This window comes from Coturnix japonica, chromosome 5 (assembly GCF_001577835.2).
Source record: "Coturnix japonica isolate 7356 chromosome 5, Coturnix japonica 2.1, whole genome shotgun sequence".
Classification (NCBI taxonomy): Eukaryota; Metazoa; Chordata; class Aves; order Galliformes; family Phasianidae; genus Coturnix; species Coturnix japonica.
This window is the reverse complement of record NC_029520.1, coordinates 37,759,066-37,772,111: the sequence shown is the minus strand read 5'-3', so window position 1 is coordinate 37,772,111 and position 13,046 is coordinate 37,759,066. Positions and strand designations below refer to the sequence as shown.

Below are 13,046 nucleotides of genomic sequence, written 5' to 3'. Positions count from 1 at the left end.
AGTGGCTAGAAAACTGCCTGATGGAAAGGGACCTTGGTGTACTGATGGACAGTCTGCTGAATATGAGCCAGCAGTGTGCCCAGGTGGCCAAGAAGGCCAATGGCATCCTGGCTTGTATCAGGGAATGGTGTGGTGAGCACAACTAGTGAAGTAACCCTGCCCCTGTACTTGGCATAGGTGAGGCCTCACCTCGAGAACTGTGTTCAATTTTGGGCACCTCAAAACAGAAAGGACACTGAGATGCTGGAGCAGGTCCAAAGAAGGGCAACAAGGCTTGAGAAGGGATTGGAGAATATGCCCTATGATGAGAGACTGGAGAAACTGGGACTGTTTAAGCACTGGTATAGGCTTCTCAGGGAGCTGGTTGAGTCACCATCCCTGCATGCATTTAAAAACTATTTGAATGTGGTGCTCAGGAACATGATTTAGTGGTGGGTTATTAGTTAGGGTAGTATGGTTAGGTTGTGGTTAGACTTGATGATCTTTTTCAGCCTGAGTGATTCTATGATTCTGAATTTATTTGGAATAAATTAAGTATATTTACTACCTTTCTTTGGATTTGACACTTGCTTTCTTTTCCTCTAAAAGAAGTATACATGAAAATTTCTCTTCTCTCTCCACCTTTTAATCAAAATCTGAAAACAAAGATACTACTTCTCCAATGCAGCTATCATTATGTTAGAATATATTTTTCACTATAATTTGTAGAGAAAAATTGTACAATAGCTTACTTTTCTTCTTCTTTTTATTATTATGTGAAAAGAAAATTATAACTTCTAACAGTATTAGAATGCAGTTTCATGTTAACTATACCAATACACATATACTTTTCAAACCATAGGACAAAAGAACAAGCAATTTTGTTCCATGAATCTCTCAAGTTCCTTTTTTTTTTTTTTTTGCAATTAGTTTTTCAATTTGTTTCTATGAGAACCGTTTCTTGTACATTCTTAGCTCCAAAAATAATTATTTAAATAAGATATTAAATAGTAATTTAAAGTCTATAATGAAATTTTTTTTCTTATATAATAAAGCAAATGAAAACATTCTGCTTGGAAATTTTCAGTTTCTTCTTATGGCATTGGACATAAACACTGATATGTGTAACACATCTGAGACTCTTTTATAGCTTTTTTCTATAGAGATTACTGGATCTATTCAATACAGAAGCATAAAACTTAGATGAAGTAATGTACAAACTCCTTAAATTCAAATCTTGTTCCAAGCCAGAGATGAAAATGAGACCTACAGTCTCATATTTCTCTCATACTGGGGGAAAAACATGAAATTGTTTTCTAGCACAAGTAAAATATTACTAATATTGAAAGAGGGAGAAGAGAAAGACAAAAAACTGAGTTATTTGTAATGGTTATATTAAAATACAAAATAATCCTGAATGTCTTTTCCTTCAAACAGCCTGTGCTTAATGTATCCACTTAAACAAACAGCATAAGCTTAGGTTAGGTGTATGGCAGATGTTATAGATTATGGATTCAGAACTTCATTAGCCCATTTTTCCAAGCTATACCCTGAACGGCATTTCAATGTCTCACATGAACTTGTTGAAGATGCAGACCAATCAGCAGCCCAGGCAGCTAATGACAACTTAAAACATCACTGCACCCACCATCACCTTCTGAGAAACGTTCTTCTAATGTTCACTTGTCCAAATCAGAGGTACTAACATTTGAGCCTAATGGTCCAAACATTTTTCTGCTCTCTAAGCACATATTACAGCATAACCACCCAGACCAGACCTCTTTAATTAGGGCATGTCTTAACTCATACATAATCTTTTGAACTTCCTTTCTTATCCCTCCTATCCCATAGGAGGACGTTTGGATTATTATTTGGTGAGTCATTTATTTGTTTATTTGCAAAGAGAACGAGGTGAGAAACATTAATCATTTGTTTGTTATTCTTGGTTTTCTCTCTCTAATCCCTATGAGGAAATCACTTTTTGATTTTGAGACAGTGACTGAAAAATATATGTCATGGGGATAACAAAAAGCTTCAGTCTTTAGTACTGCCAATGTAAAACTTCACCAACATTGTACTACTGTCAGGGAGTGAACATGACAGAGAGAGAGAGAGAGAGAGAGAGAGAGAACCAAAGTATTAATATCATCACCTAATGAAACAAGTATTTGGTTGACCATTTAATTGATGTATGTCCTTCTTGTAACACATTCCCCTGAACACATCATGCAAGAAAAGCAGAAATCTTTAGCAAGTAATGGCACCAGCCTTCTATTTCATTCTGTCTATCTGCCTATCCAGTCCCTATCTGTCTATTTTAGCTTTCAAAAGAACGTACACAAGGTATATTTGAAGAAAATGGCTATCATGATTACTCATGATTAATAAGGACATCACACTGAGACACTAAAAACTGCCCTGTCTCCTTCATCTGTTCTTTTGGTGCAGTGATTAACCTTTGAGTTTATGAGTATTTTTGCACTTACCTCAGATAAAATATTTTATGACTTCTTACCTTCCAGGCAACTTGGATTAAACTTATCCAATCTGGGAATATAGTAGCCCATAATGACTCTTCCCTCAGAAATCATATCTACCTTCTTACTGTGTTATTACTAAATTCTTTGCACAGAACAGATAGAAAAATCAAAGCAAAAGATAAGACAACTTGTTAAGGTCATATTCCATCTTCCCATACATCATTCATGCTTAATTGATTCCCAACCCCTTCTAGAGACAGATTGCCATAAATAATGAGGGCTGAGAATATGAAAAGATCATTTTCTTTTCCCCATTAATTCCCATTTGTAAAGTCTTCTTCAGCCTTTCCTGAAGTTACTTTGGCAGTGTTCTTACTACTGACTGATCACTGCCCTTCAGCACAGAAATGGGTCAGAAGAAAACATTTTTACTTTTAGCAAAACTATCCATCTCTAACATAGAATTTCAGGTACTCTGCTCTCAATGTCACAGAAAGAAAAACTAAGAGGGGACAAAGGATGTTCAAAGGAATCTAGAAAACAGATCCCCAAAGACTATGTGAGTAGTTTAAAAAGCTACCTTGTTTTGAACTTAGAAACTGACTACTCATAATTTGAGGAGTACTGCTTAGCTTCCTCCTCACACCTATCTGACACCTCCTTCTGCACTGTACAATGAGGGAGCCAACCATTTTTATGAATGTCTCATTAACAGGATGGATGTATATGTGAGTGTCAAACCTGAAATTGCTGTAGGCTTCCTAATCATTTAGAGATAGTGAAGAAACTCTAGAAAAAGAAAAACAAAACAAAACAACTAATAGATCAACATAAAACAAAGCACCAAGCTTTGATTGTTGTTTTCAAAGATCTTCCTGTCTTTTCTGAACATGCTTTCTCTTGTTAATGTAAACAAGTGGAATGTGTATACGTTGCTATCTATAAAACTGCTGATGTAGTCATAAAGAAATAGCACTACCAGAATGAAAAGTTGCATTCAGTCTGCAGAAAGCATTAAAAAGATATCTCCAAAGAAATAGTGTAAGATTCCTCTTGTTGCACTATTTTGAAACACCGATATTAAGAAAAGTGTAACAAATAGCAATATAAGTAGTGAATATTTTGAATTTGGAATATATTCCACTAAAAAAAAAAAAAATAAATAAATGCCTGTATACTATCCTTGGAGGTGAGAAACTGGTTTCTGGAAGGGAATTTGTCACTTCAACACTCCTCTGCTCAATCAGCATGAAAACAAGCAGATGAAAGTCACTTTTGGTTTCAGAGTTCTTTAATTTAAATAAAACACAGAAAAAAAAAAAAAACCAACAAGAACTGAAAGCATAATTGGCCTTTAAAATGTTATCTGATTCTGTCCTGTTTAAATCACATGAATGTGGAAAAAACAAAAAAAAACCAAAAAAAACCCCATAAAAAATCCAAACTCAGATGGCTTTGCCATCCAGTTTACTGTAAAGTACATTTCGAACTGTTGAGTCTTAAACTATCACTACAAACCATCCTCATACTTCCAAATAAAATCTTTATTAAAGTTTGCATCAAAACATAAGAATATACTAATTATCTTAGATGAAGCTAATGCAGCGGCACAAGGAGCACTCTCTACGTTATGTATTTCCTCTTTTAAATCAGAAAACAGATGTTTCTTCATGGGGTAATTTGGAGGAGGATGAAATGCAGATGAAGATTTTTCTTTGTAACTTGCTAACACCTGCCTCATGTCCTTTGGCACTCTCAGAACCCTTTCATGTGCACTGAAGTGGAGAGGGAGGAAAACCAGAGGCTTTATTTGCACCATCTTTTCTCAGAGAGCAGCTTCGTATCATCTCTTCACCATTCTCTCCAGTAAAAATATAAGGTATAAGCTGTAAAAAGCCTTCTTTTATTTTCCCTAGAGATCAACCATTTAGATGCAAGCTCATACAGCTTCATTGTAAGATACGCTTTGTCCAGAGGAACTGTCAAGTCAGAGCAGTGGAAAAAGAGGAATCAGATGAGTTTCCTTTGCAGTTTCCCAGTGGGAGAGCTCTGCTGAAATGCCAGTCCAGCTCTACTGGTTTCTATATCAACAGATGACAGAAAGCAATCCTTGTGTTTGCTTCCCATTTGGTAAATCACAGGTTACATCTGGTCTGGCCTCTATTCTTTCTGAACAGATGGAAATACATGTCCATTATGGATTGTAACAAGGAGCTGAAGAGATGATAGGGACGAATGTCCATGGCAGGGGTAGGAAGGTGAGAAGGCATTAGAAAATAGAAAAGACAAAACCAAAGAATATTTTAAAAATGAAAGAACTCAAAGTGACCACTATTAAAAAATAATACTTCTGGTGAAAAAGGAAGATTAGTAAGCAGCAACACACACTAAACATTTCTTCCATACGTAATGCGCAATTTAATCTACTTGCAGAATAGAAAAGGCCGTAGGCTAATTGACTATATTATCTCCTACTCAAAACTATAGGAAAGAAAAAAAAAATGTTATCAGTCCTAATTCCGAATCAAGGTGAAGCTAGATAAGGCCCAAGGAAACCTGATCTAACTGTGGATGCCCCTGATCATTTCAGGGAAGTTGGACCAGATGGTTTTCAGAGGACTCTTCAAACTCTAAGTATTCTATGATTCTATAATCCTAAAAACAGAAAACATGCAGATAGATGTTCTCTGTAAGTCTCAATCATAAGTTTCATTCTAGATACAGAAGAAAAAAACTTTTTTTTTTTTTAACTTGTTATCTCACACAGAGATATCAGATTTTTAAAATATTTTTCAAACTCCTACTAGAAAACTGAGTGATATTTCAGGCCTTTATTTTCCTTATTTTCCTTTAATCAGTTAATGAATGTCAATTATTTTTTTATTTTTCTTAGTAATATTTTAAACTTTCATAAATGCATAACAATTAAAGATTTCTAGTTACCTCAACAATAAAATACTGATTTTTAGTGAGAATTTGAATTTATAAAGAAAAAATAATAATAATTAAAAAAAAAAATACAAAAAAATACTAGAATTCTACATCTGGAAGTGTAAATGCCCTGAAGTTTTAAAGTGAATTTGCTATGATATCTTCAAATGCATTCAGGTCAAAGTTTAAATTATAGCAAGTCGTCTTGTAGCTACAGAAATGCATACATACAGCACAGACTTTGTAAACTGAAAGAAATAAAAAAGGACCAGTGTTAATCCTTTGGCTAGGTGCAAACTTGTTTTACTCCAAGTAAATATGAACATATATAACAAAATTAAATATCTAGCAAATCTGATGGAAGATTTGGTTATTTTATTTGTAAAACTAGCTACAAAGATGTAATTGACAATTATAGATTACTTTTGAACTTCAGCACAATAAAATCTTTGTGATACAGAACGCAGTATTTCATGCACCCTAGAATTAGAAAATGCAGTACTTAAAATAGATTATTACACCTTACTCTGCTTCCTCCGTACATGCAAAGTGCAGCATGACTATCAACATGTATAGTTCACTCAATGAACAGACATTATTTTATTACCATTATTTGGCATAAGGATCTATGTCTCATCTACTGCATTCTATTCAGCTATTACAGACTTCTTTGTTTCCTCAACAAGCTTTCTATAGGACTATAATTTAATTACTAAACTCTGTAGTTTCTCAGTATTATTGATAATTTATGTTTTTATCTATGTGGAAAAACCAAGCAAATCTATGTTTTAATTAGTTAGTTTGGGAAAGAAAAGCATTTGATATACAAAGAAAGTATAGTCAACAAGTAGTAGTCAACAAGCGTCTAGACGTGTCTAGCCATTCCTTGCCTGTGTACTTAACAATTCATTGAATACAACTGTATTCAAAGCACATCTCCTGTGGTTTTCATTTGTAGAACCAATAGCTTGCCAGCGCAGCATATCAAACATCCAAGTCCTCCACTGCATAAACTATGAACAGTTTCAGAGACCATATACGAAAAGTTATATTTCAGCACTCTGTGCCAATCTATGAAATAGAAAGCAGCTTTGCAGGATGCTTTTCTTGCTCTGACTAGAGTTGTTAAATGGACATGCGTAATTCCATTTTTCTGAAATCATTTCCTGCTTTACCTCCCACAATATAACTTCTGTAGCAAGCAGTGTAGTAAATTTACATACAACAGCCTCTTCTACTACACTGATTTTATTAATCAGATGAACAGGTGTATTTTTCAACATATGATTTAAAACACCTTTGAAACTTTTATTTGAGTACATGGTTACAGAAATGCTGCATATTTATGTATGTTATAATGAAATTGTTTGTTTGTATATCGATCCAAGTTATAAATATTTTAGGAATATATTATTTCATATTGCAGAGCCATTCTTGCAGGTTGATGTGTTTGTTGTTTTTTTTTTATTTTGTTTTTTTCTTTCTTGTTTGTTTGCTTGTCTTTTGTGGTTTTTTCTTCGGAGACAACAGAAAGATAAATTCATTACTAGATGTTATATTTTGTGCCTGGTAGAACTGAAAGGTATCTGAGATAGGAAATACTGATGTGTGATAAAACATGGATTAGAGGATAATTTATTTTCTGATAGCACGCTGTGCTATGCAAACTTGTGACTAAAGACTTTGATTTACTGCTAGAATGCAAAAGAAGCATGAAGAAAGAACAAATGGATCATGATTACCCTTTAGACAACAGAAGGCATCAGGTTAGCATTAAAGTTAAGGAGAAATTCCAGAACATGTGCTTTAAAAACACCTTTATAAAAACACCTATATAGAAACACCTATGTAGTAATTCCTTCATAAAAAAACACTTTCAGATTATGTAGGTAAAAAGATTAGTGCTATTATGGCTAAATTCTTTTAGATTTCAGGCAGGTAGGGTGTTCTGGAAACTGATCATGGAACAGGGACAAAACAGGCTGATTAAATAGAAGATTGTTTTTTGTGCCAGTCATTTTGTATTTGCAGTATCAATATGCAGTTTGTATTCAGTTCTCACTCATCTCTCTTCTGTCCACCGCAATATTTTTTCCTATACTACATTCTGAAGGTTTTGCTATGGTGCTCTCTTTTAAACAATTCAAGTGTTCATGCTCCACTTTTGGAGACAATATCATAGTTTAACAGGATGCATAATCAAAGGAATAAAAAAAACCTAAACAGCCATAATCTTGATTCCTGCTAGTTAAAATCAATCTGATTTCAACTAATATCCATCTTCAATAAATTCAATCTAAATATGAGATAGCAGAAAATCCACACTTGTGCTCCTGTCTCATACTAAGGTATAAACCAAATCATTAGTCTCTCCACCAAGATCAGTGTCCATCAGCCGTTTCTCCACTGCCTATACCCACTTCTTTAATATCCTGGGGACATTTTCTATGGCCTATTTCTCTGTGAATTACATGTAATACTGTACAAGTTTTTAATCTTTTTTTTTCTGTCGTTGTTGCTCCAAAAGTAACAACAATACTTAGGTGAAATTGACATCATAATACAAATAACATATAGGATTTATGTCTTGCACAGAAATTGATGTTCTACTTCTGACAGTAAATAATTTTAAATTAAGTAGAAAGCTTGCCCCAAGGAAAAAATAATAATAATAATAAAACTACTATAACAACAAAAATAAACACATTTCTTTCAGGCAAAAGAATATATTAAGGATGAAACACGTTTGCAGACATATGCTCTGGAAAGTTTATAAACTGGAAGTAATCAGGCTTTGAGCCGGGGAAAAATAAATAAATAAGAATCATTATTGCTATGTTTTGTGCAAGTCCAGAACTGCTTTCAGAAAAACAACCAGGATAATCATAAACAATTTTCAGAAAAGGAAGTAAACAAGTTAGCAAGAAATGAAGAAAATAAGAAAGAAAGGAAAATTAAATTACTGGAAGAATTTCTATGGAAGATGTAGATTTGAACAGTTTCTCAGATAAAGGAGCAGAGTATTGCTAATTTCCTTTTGCCTCCGTATTTATTTCTCCAACTATTCTCTGAAAACCACTTGTGTGGCAAAGGATTATAGGCTTTTTTTGGATGTATGTCTCAGTTGACCACAAGAGGTCAGGAGACCTCTTAATGACGACTTTTAAAATAGAATCAGAAAGGAGACTAGACCAAGTTCCTCAGGTCTCAGTGCATCTTGGTCTTAAAAAGGACAGAAGCTGCAGAACACCTTTGGGCAGTCTGTGCTTGAATGACTGTCCTTAATGAGTAACATCTTTCACCATGTTGAGTTAAAATTCATCTTGTTTCATTTTATTTATTTGTTTGCCATCCTCAAACCACATACCATCCATAAAAACCTATCTTCTGTCCTGTTGATGCAGGTGCAAGGTTTCCCCCAAACCATTTCTTCTTAAGGCTCAAAAAGCCTGGATTTCCTCAGCTTCTCCTTACAGGGCAAGTTCTTTAACTCAATTTTTGTGGATTCCATTGAACAAGAAAGAATTTAACCAGTTAAGTTCCCCCTTTAAGAAGACCTATCTCCCTGCCAAGAAGAGAATGCCTAGCAAAGAAGATAACCTGACTTCTGTAAGATTTCTAAGAGAGAAAAGCACCATTTTCTCTCTACTGGCTTTCTTTTGTAACTTTCTTTGTGTTATTGTTACTGTCATTCTCAAATCATAAAATCAAACATACTGTTGCAAGGTTTTATTGGTTTTATTTCTTTGCTTTATACCCTTTTCTCTGTAAAAGTCTCTTCCTCTCACATGCTATCTTCACATTTTCCTCTCATTTAGCATATCTCTTCAAATATTTAAAGGAAAATCCAAGATCTATGTGGCTTCTGATCACTGTCCTTATTTCACATTCTGTCAATCACCTCTCTTCCCTACCAACACAGACCTAATAGCTTATTTTATACCACACCTTCTGTCTTTCTTGTTTTCCTCCACATTTCTCAACTGACCTTTGCTATTTATAGTATTAGGACATTTAAAGCAACTGGTTAGCAGAGTACTCCTGGCACTGAACATGTGTTTTCACTGAAAGAACAACTCCACAGATTAGGAACCTAGCCTTGATGAATAATTAAATTATTTGTAAGAGCTTATAGCTGTTGGGAAGATGATATGCAAATAAATCACATCCGCTGAAGTCAACTTCATCACCTTTAAAATACTTTAAATAGCTAATTTTTAGAAAAATCACTAGCACACTTTAGAGCTGTGTGTATTTCAGAATTTCAAGTGGCTGAAAAACAAGTATTGATTACTCTTCAGAAATAGCATTTCTCCTTATTTTAGTTTTCTATAGATAGATTCTTATCAAATAAGAGGATGGCCTATTAGCCTGATTATTTGCAAAGAAATGTGATCTGCTAGTGGTCATGTTTTACCTACCAGGTGAATAAATACATTTATTATCCAAGGATGCTAATCTGGTAGCTTTTACCAGAGGCACAGTTACCTGTAAAAATGCATGTGCATGCAACTTTAGTATTATTTTCTTTAAATCTTTAACATCTCATTCAAATATGCGGAAGGAAAATTCCGTGTATTGGAGAAAATAAACATAAAACTTAGGAAAATCTTAATGTAAACTGGATTCCTGAAAATAGTTAAATCTTTTATCTACTAGTTCTCAGCTTTTGGGTGAAGTAATAAAGAAGAATTACTTGTGTTTGTCTATGGTTTTCTCAGAAAAGTCCTCTGCTAATCAAATAAAAATCAAACTGGAACTATTCCTTCTAATAAGTAAAACCTATCCAGGTTTGCAATCCAGCTTACTCTTTTAAAAATATATTATTTAAATCCAAAATGGTTTTGCTTTTTTTCCCCTCTAAATATCTTATTATAGTTTAGCATTACCTACACTGTACTACAACAGAACAATCATTCTTTACCACACAGATTTTATCCTAACAAGCTAAACAAACAAACAAAAAAAATCCAACAAAAACAAAACTGAGTCAAGTCAAATGTCTTTATAAATTGTCTGTACAGTAATTCACCAGTACTGCTCTTCCAGCTGACTAAAAAGTTGCCACACAGAGGAGCTGGAAAAGGTGCAATTTCTTTTTCCTGATTACAGGCAAAATGGGATTTTCATCGTTTATCTCAAAACATTTTTTTCTACATTTTCCTGAAAGTACAATTTAATAAATAGTTATTAATACTTCTAATGCTTCCTATGGGAGAATGTTAAATCATAGCCAAACCACATCTTTCCTCCTACCACTTGCTGAAAGCAGAGAAAGCAAGCCAACAAGACGGAATTCTGTAATTACTGGTAGAGGGTAGTTCTCTCACTACAACCAAAAAAAGAGTTTTAATTAAGAGTTTTTAAAAGTTTCTTGAAATGGAAGAACATTCATTTGGTTTCATTTAATTATCCATCCTCTTCTTGTACTCTTTTAACTTGCCTCACTTTTATCTAATTTTTTATTAATTATAACTGTATAGAGTGATGCAACAAAAATAGGTTGCAATAAATTGTGGAACTATGCATGCTTTCCTTCATATTTTAAGATACTTTATATTAAGAAATATTTAAATGTTTCAGTTCCCTAATTATTTCTTTATTTATTCCATGAGGAGTTAAAATCAACATTAATTTAATCTATTAAATTTAATAATATATAAAATATTAATATTAATATTAATTTAATAAATTGATTAATTTAATCAGATAGAACTGTAATGTTTTCCTTTCTTTTTATCAAATAAATTTGCAAGTATTGTAAAAAAAAAAAAAATAAATCATGTCATTAACTTGATGTGATTGAGATTACTGTGTGCATACATGATTTTCATATATAATTTGAAAATATGCTGCCTCTACTCACTGATAAAGGGAAGATCTTTTAAATAATTTGCCAGCAATATATAATCTTTTCTTCTGAATGCTCTTTAGGGTCCTTTTATTGAAACATTTTAGAACAGAAATTAGGAATGTTCTGGATTTTGAAAATACATTTAGAAATACAACAAATCTTAGGGAAGGGAAAGGGAACACATGGAATACTTACTGGATTGAAGTTACTGCTAAATCCTGTCATGAGATGTTCTGAACTGGATAAAGAAAGAAATATGAAACTAGGTTACATACTGTTTATACAAACTATCATGTCACAGCAATAGATTAAATATGTTCCTGTTTCAACTTGTTCCAAAGACTAAACATGATTTGCACTACAGTTGTGGAGTATACAGAAAACACAGAGAGACAGAGTGTTGAACTGTGGTGCCAGATGATAAATTAATTGTACTTACCCCACAGTAGTGACCATGGCACTCTGGCCACTCCACTCATTCTTCTCACTAACAGCTCCCCTTTTTGACATCAGAAGCCTGAAGCAACTTCAAATAAGCTCTAGTTTTCTTTTCTAATACAACATATGTTATTTTGCCCCTAGAATTATCGTAATCCAAAACTCAAGACAAAAAAAAACAAGTCAAAAAAAAAAAAAAAAAAAAGGTATTTTGCACAGACAATTTTACAGATTAATATTTTGTTACTGGTACCAGACAACAGTTCCAGATTAATATGTACCAAAAGATGCAGTTTAAGAAGAATTGATCTAATAATTTAAGTCATCAAAGACTTTGAAGTATGTGCATTTTTAAACTTTGAACTGAAGCCTAAGATAAGATGAATATTCATTATTAGCTGGTTGTGTAATAAAGCTGAAAATAATGCAATTATCAGGTGAAAACAAAAAGTAAGCCAACAAACCATCTTTCACATTACCTTCTGCATTCACTCTTTTTTCCTGTATGTTTTTCTAAAAGCAGTTTACACTATCTTTTCCTCCACAGCATATTTTCTCCACAGAAAACAGTTTCCTGCTGATCTGGCAGGAAATGAACAGTGAAAGAGTTTAGGGAAAACAAGCAGAATTCATAAAAAATTAGTACAATCTGATTTATTACTAAATATATGAGATTAACCTTCTCACACACTTTTTACCTATCCCCACCAGCAATACCAGAAATAAATACTTGACTGACAGGCTGTTCTATAAAATCCTGCAACTAAGCTTACAATCTTTGGCATCAACCATAAATTCAAAACGCAAAATGGGATTATTTCATTCCCAGTGAATTAGTGTCCCTGTTAATAGAATTCTTAATACATATAATCATATAAATGTCAGAGAGAAAATCTTTTAACAGGCTTTCACTGTGCTGTTATTTCCAGTGCAGAGCTAGGAAATTGGCCAGGTCCACACACCTTTGGGAGCAATGTCTTATATATCTCCATCGTTGGTCTTTTTATCTAAAATACCATGCAGAAAAAGAAGCAGGTCACGGGTTTTATCAAGGTTTGCCAGATCTATAAAGCATCATCAGTTCCTCTATTTTTTTTTTTTTTTCCTATCTTTCCCTTAGATTTAGTCCAAAAGACAAGCAGTGTTTAATTTAGATCAGAGCCAGCTTCTCAAGCTTGTTAGTATAAATCTTCTAGAGAGTAATATGATACAGTCCTTTACAGGTACAAGGAACAAGTTTTGACATTCTTGGTTTCTTAAACCTGAGCCAAATCTGTCAGTGAATATCTTGCTCAGCAGACTGTACTTGCAATGAAATTGTGCACCTCAGAAAGTCACAGACCTTGATCAGTACAGGTTTTCTT

General features: G+C 33.5%; 1 long non-coding RNA gene across 1 annotated transcript; it reads right to left on the bottom strand.

Moving 5' to 3' along the window:
• Nucleotides 1–3,814: 3,814 nt before the first annotated feature.
• LOC107315075 lies at nucleotides 3,815–12,696 on the bottom strand. The gene is made up of 4 exons (XR_004307635.1): nucleotides 12,645–12,696; nucleotides 12,162–12,264; nucleotides 11,440–11,482; nucleotides 3,815–4,673 (listed from the first exon to the last, which is right to left on the bottom strand). It is a non-coding gene; the product is annotated as an uncharacterized LOC107315075 (long non-coding RNA).
• Nucleotides 12,697–13,046: the final 350 nt, after the last annotated feature.